We start from the raw sequence: 6,000 nt of genomic DNA on the forward strand, positions 1-6,000 counted from the left end.
TCATGTCTTCATATATTATTATGTATATTTACTGATTTTTTCCATTAATGTTTACCGAAGCATATGTATGTAGATATCAACTTCTTGAATGACGTTCCCAGTCTTGAGACATACCTATTTTTTAAGTGTCAAACACTTTTTAAGCCTGAACGGATGACTGCTTTGTGGAAGAAACGAGCACGCTGACGGTAGCTACCTGTGCGAGCTCACTGAACACCCAAGCACCACAACGTAAGCAATGATTTCCTTGTGTTATGAAAGAGAAGTTGAAAGTTCATGTGAATGGAATATTTGAATAACATTCAAATAAAGAAGAATATAATAGAAAGAAGATATACCAATAAAACTGTGGTATCTTAATTTATACAGAACCTAATTCATATTAAAGGTTACGTAATAATTCCCGTCATTTTTGTTTTATCAGTCAACGAAGCAATCTCCCCATACTTTGTTTTTCTAATAACTACTGGGCTCTGGAACAAATTTCCCTTCACTGAGTTTCCTGAACGCCTGATGACGTGTCATCTTCAAATGAAGTTTTATATAGCTCACTTATCGGTAACTAGTCAAATAATAACATCGGCATGTTCGCCTACATTCAAAGGTAAGAACAAAACAATATTGGCTTGACACAATTTTGTATGTTTTTCGTTATTATCTCTCCCAGCTCCAGTCCGTTGGCATTGCATTTAAGTCAAGCAATCTAAACGGTGTTTCAACTTGCTGTGTCGCAAACAAAAGGAATAATGCAAGAGCGCGGAATTCTTTCACAATGCATCACGTCCCAAGAAACGGCATCAAACCGAAGCATTTATTTCGTTCACACAGTACTTGTGTAGGTACGTACGTAATGCAAGCGACAATTTTGTAGTTTCGTAACAGTTGCGGGGCACGGTGCGTATCGCCGCCGCCGTTGTCACAGCCAAGTGTTATTGACTTCCCTCTGGCCCCCGGCCGTCACGCGGGGTGCTCACGCGGGGTATTATGCTGATCACTATGTTTTTTGAATCCGTGACTAATTTGTGACTAAATCTATCTATATATATAAAAATGAATTGCTGATCGTTAGTCTCGCTAAAACTCGAGAACGGCTGGACCGATTTGGCTAATTTTGGTCTGGAATGATTTGTGGAAGTCCAGAGAAGGTCTTATAAGAATAGTAATTTTGTTTTTCCTTTGATGTGTCCTCCGTCGGACGGACTCCTTTTGTTTGTTTTAAGTTTATTTTAAACAAAAGTTTAGGTCTTTTATTTATCGATTGAGGCACTACGAAATCTACCGGGTCAGCTAGTTGATACTAAAAATTTACGACTTCAGCTTCTGTACTATAAAACTGCGTTTTAGAATTCATTTTTTAAGGTGGCTGGCGGCATTTACGTTGCTAATGGCTACGGGCTTCGGTGATCACATAAAACCTAAAGCTGGTCTACCCAATTACATAATAATAATAAAATACCTTAAGTCTGAATTGACAAATTTTCGTTTAAATTCCCAAAATTAATAGGACGGAACTTCTCCTGTAGTTAAAAAGACTTTGTTTTATTTAATTTAAGTAGCCAGAGAAGATATATCCTACTTTATATGTAGCATGGATGTAGCCTACAGACAACAATACATACCTATGTGCTACATGAGACAAGATCTAAATCTCGATTGCATTATTAATTAATATACGTAAGCGCTTTGTGACAGAACAATATGTGGTGCCTTGCCCACTGAGTTTCTCGCCGGATCTTCTCAGGGGGTCGCGTTTCCGTGGTAGATTCTGCGAAGCACTGCTCTTACTGGGGCCAGTGTTAGCAACACACCCGGTTAGAGCCCCGTGAATTCACCTACACGTCAAGGAGAAGCTGAAATAGCCTCTCAAGGCAATCAGCATAGGTAGGAAAAAAAATGTGGTGCCAAACCTGCGGGAAAATGACAAGCTTACAAGCTATAACTAAAATAAGACTTAGGTGGAGAGTAAATCCTATTTCAAAGGATAGGTGTTGGAGGAAATAGTAGTAACTCGGCAATACCTATGTTGAGTACTCGTGTGACTTCGGATTGGCTTGTCAAATTAATAATTGTCAAATAAAATCTAGTCTGATTCGTGTTTGTGTAATGATAAAGAAACGGTAGGTAATGTTTGACATATTATGGTATTTCTACCAGATTTTATTGAAGATCATGGAAATCACAAAGTTCATGCTCTCACCGTTCTTGATACTTGAGGTTGAAGTCTCAATAGTTCAATATAACGGCTGTGGTTTAACCGTGGTGGTTACTGGTGGTAGGACCTCTTGAGAGTCCGCACGGGTAGGTACCACCACCCCGCCTATTTCCGCCGTGAAGCAGTAATGCGTTTCGGTTCGAAGGGTGGGGTAGCCGTTGTAACTATACTGAGATCTTGGAACTTATATGTCGAGGTGGGTGGCGCATTTACGTTGTAGATGTCCATGGGCTCCAGTAACCACTTAACACCAGGTGGGCTGTGAGCTCGTCCATCCATCTAAGCAATAAATAAAAAAAAACCGAAACATTTTAATGCTCCGGGGCAACATTATGCATAGCGTTGATACCCAACTGTGTGGGATCACAATTAGTCCTATCATCAGTAATTATGGAAAATTTACAAATGTTTTGGATCTGTTTTTTTTTTTATCATTGCGGAAGTCAGTCTCGTGGTGAACACGAAGTTTTTGGTTAGAATAAATGTATTTTATTATATTAATTGATATCTTCTCGGGTTATTTGAGTCCCGACATAATGGCATCGTTCGCAATGAGTACAGGCTTTTTAACTACAACTATTTCAATGGCAAGCTTAGTCTGGCAGTAAATTAAAAGTTAACCAGATTCTCTAACAAGAGCCGAAGGGTCTCACCTTAGTATTAAGGTAACATTACTTTTTTATTTGAAAAAGGTAGCACAATAACTAGCAACTATTCTAAATCTAATTAAACATGAATGCATCAACAAGCTTATAGGAATGCGGTAGTTGAAAAATAATTAAAACTGTATAATTAATAATAATGGTTGTATGTATGTTTATCTTATTTATATTTAGTCACAGTTGGAACTCCTGGGAAGGTTTCTAGCGTGGTATCATCAACGCACGATAGGGGGCAAGCAAGCATGTTTCTCATACACACACCGGAGTGTGACAAGGTGTTTTTCTCTAAACATTCGTTGGTAGCTTAAGCGGCTATTCCAGCTTCGCGCGGACTGGTAAGTGTTGACGTGTTCAACCTGAGAGAAATTGAACGGGAGCCCTAGCAAGAGTATCGCTTCGCAGAATCTATCCCCATTGAGAAGATCTAGCGAGAAACTCTCTGGGTTTTGTCTATGGATTAGTTCGCTCGTCGTATCCTTCGTCATAATCGCCGAGTTCGAAGAGAACGCTGATCGGTACTTGAAGAGCCTAAAAGCACCCAGAGTGAATACGCGGGATCCGAGATATGTTTCGGGTGACGGAGGCTTTGCTTTGGCCCCGTCGCGTCGACTGGGTAGAATAACCGGACAAAAAACACACCTGGTCATCAACGTCACGTGTTAAAGGAATTCCAAATTTAACATTACTAGTGGTCCCGCAGTAGTCGAAATTCGACAATAATTAATTGGAATTGTAAGTTTCTACACTATTATGATTGTATTTTATACTTCTATAATCACAAATTTCGCCAAGACTACACTATAAAAAATATTAACAAAGTCAAACAATATTTAATCTATTCTCAATTTGACAACAGACGTGAAGAACAAAAGTTTGCAATAAATAGTATGCAATATGCATGCGTGTGTGCGTCAATATGATATGTAGTGTGTGTAATGTTTTCTTTATTGATTTAATGTATCTTTTATGCATTATTTTAAAAAAATATTAGCATTGTGCACTTCTTCTCTATATTCTCCGTAAGTGTGGAAAATTTCATACTCCTCCGCCCGCGCAATTTTCGTAAAAAGAGATACAAAGTTTTTGCCTCACGTATTATTTAACATTATTAAGAAAAAAGCCCGTTACACTCACATTTAAATGTACTTAAGTCTAATAATCCCTTGGATTGACGACTACCTTAAAGGTTAATTCATCTGTTAGAGAATATGACTGTTTGTTTTAGCCAATCCTCTGATATCGTGTTCACAGACAAGACAGCTCGTTTTCGCGTAATTACGTGATTGTGAGTTACGGTAATCATGTCGGTTGCTGACAAATTATCCTCTTGAATAAATTGCGATTGACGTGATTGACAGACTGCGCTAGAATCTCTGCATAAATACGATTAATTTCATTTCATTCCTGATATAGCATTTAGAATGTTTATTTGCATTAAAACAGGGCGTCAGTTTGGGGTTTTTGTAGATTAACATAACTGCCTGTCGTGAATTCCTTTGTTCTTATTTATGCGACGAGAAGAAATGTGGTGTGGCCCTGTTGGTCTCATATCCTATGGCCACAATGAAAGACAAGAATTAAGATAAATAAGTTTCGAAGATTTAATGCCTAAGGACTTCGGGAACAACTTTTTTGTTTATTGCATAGATAAGTGAACAAGCACAAGGCCCTTAAGTGATTACCAGAGCTCATAGATGTCACGTACGTAATCACCTTCTATGACCTATCATATGACCCTTGATTGATTCAGTGGTGTAGTAGTTTAGCGCCCCTGACTGTTGCGCCGAGGTTTGTAGATTTAAACCCTGCATCGTGCAAGAATGATTGCTATGAACAGGTTTGTTTGTTCTTTGTCTGGGTGTTTATTATCTATGTATATACAAAATATGTATATATTTACACGTATATAAGTGTGTATGTCAGTCTTTGGTACTCATAACAAAGGGAATCCTAATTTGGGGCCGGGCGATCGTGCGTGTTATGTTGCCAGTTATTATTATTCTATTAATTTTTTTTGTATTTCAATACTTTTACATTTTACGCATACGTTAGCTGACGCGACTCGGTCAAGTCTTTCCAGAGGTTTGTTTTTCTTTCATATTAATATAAATTCAATGCACAAATTTTATCCTGGCAATATCGAACATAACCAAAAAGAAAACTGTCAAATCAGTCAAGCTGAGTGCTTAATGCGATTTTGTTAACGTTCTCGACAGCGTAAAAGTTAAGTCAAATTTGTATGGAGTTGGAATGTTTGCCTATGTTTGCCCCGGGGGTCATTGTTCCAGCTGCATACAAATTTCAGGTAACCTTTACGCTATCGAGAGCGTTAAAAAACTCGCATTAAGCACACTGCTCTCGTGTCTTCGTCATAAATACGGCAATCGATTTATAAAATATATAATACACACATATGTATGTACGACGCGGAACTTAAATTGTCGGTATTCAGTCGAGAAGCGTTCGAGTTGACGGCCGCTGAACACCTGGCGATTCACGGAATTACTCTCGGACGCGAATCGTGAATTTCCGACTAAGAAATCCGAAGTATTTATGTATTTAATATTGGAGATGTTTCCTGGAAATTGCGCATAATTTTTATAATGAGACAGAGAGATGTGAAATTGGGATTTATTTTCGCTGATGTATGTTACTTACGTGATGTTTATTGTTTACTGCAGCCTTTAAGATATCTGTACAATGATGAAGTTATTGTAAGATTGGCTATCCTGTCCTATAAACTGAAATAGGGAGGAGGACGCGAGCTCATTCCAACTCCACTACTGTTTCCTAATAAGATTTAGGGGAGGAACAGAAGAGTTAAAAAAAGATTACAAAATACAAATAATTGTTGCAGAGAGTTATCATTGTCTCAAGCATTACCTTAATAAGGTCTAAATGCCATAAGATGATCTATTTCGGAATACGAAAACCCTCTGGCCGAGATCAAACAAATATCGTATTTATTAGACAAAATGAAACTCTTTACATCTGGAGCTAAGATTGAAAATGCAAAACTATCGATTTACAATGTTTTAATTGTGTCTTCTCTCTTTTTATTGGTCGGTACTTGGATGATGTATACCGTATGCATTATTGTTATAGGTAAGTAATTTGTCGAATAGC

At 37.9% G+C, this 6,000-nt stretch overlaps 1 non-coding gene across 1 annotated transcript; it reads left to right on the forward strand.

Moving 5' to 3' along the window:
- The first annotated feature begins 5,093 nt into the window (after nt 1–5,093).
- Nucleotides 5,094–5,188, forward strand: Mir2807a-5 (microRNA mir-2807a-5). The gene has a single exon (NR_107400.1). It is a non-coding gene; the product is annotated as a microRNA mir-2807a-5 (primary transcript).
- The last annotated feature ends 812 nt before the right edge of the window (nt 5,189–6,000 follow it).

Source organism: Bombyx mori, chromosome 15, assembly GCF_030269925.1.
Source record: "Bombyx mori chromosome 15, ASM3026992v2".
NCBI lineage: Eukaryota > Metazoa > Arthropoda > Insecta > Lepidoptera > Bombycidae > Bombyx > Bombyx mori.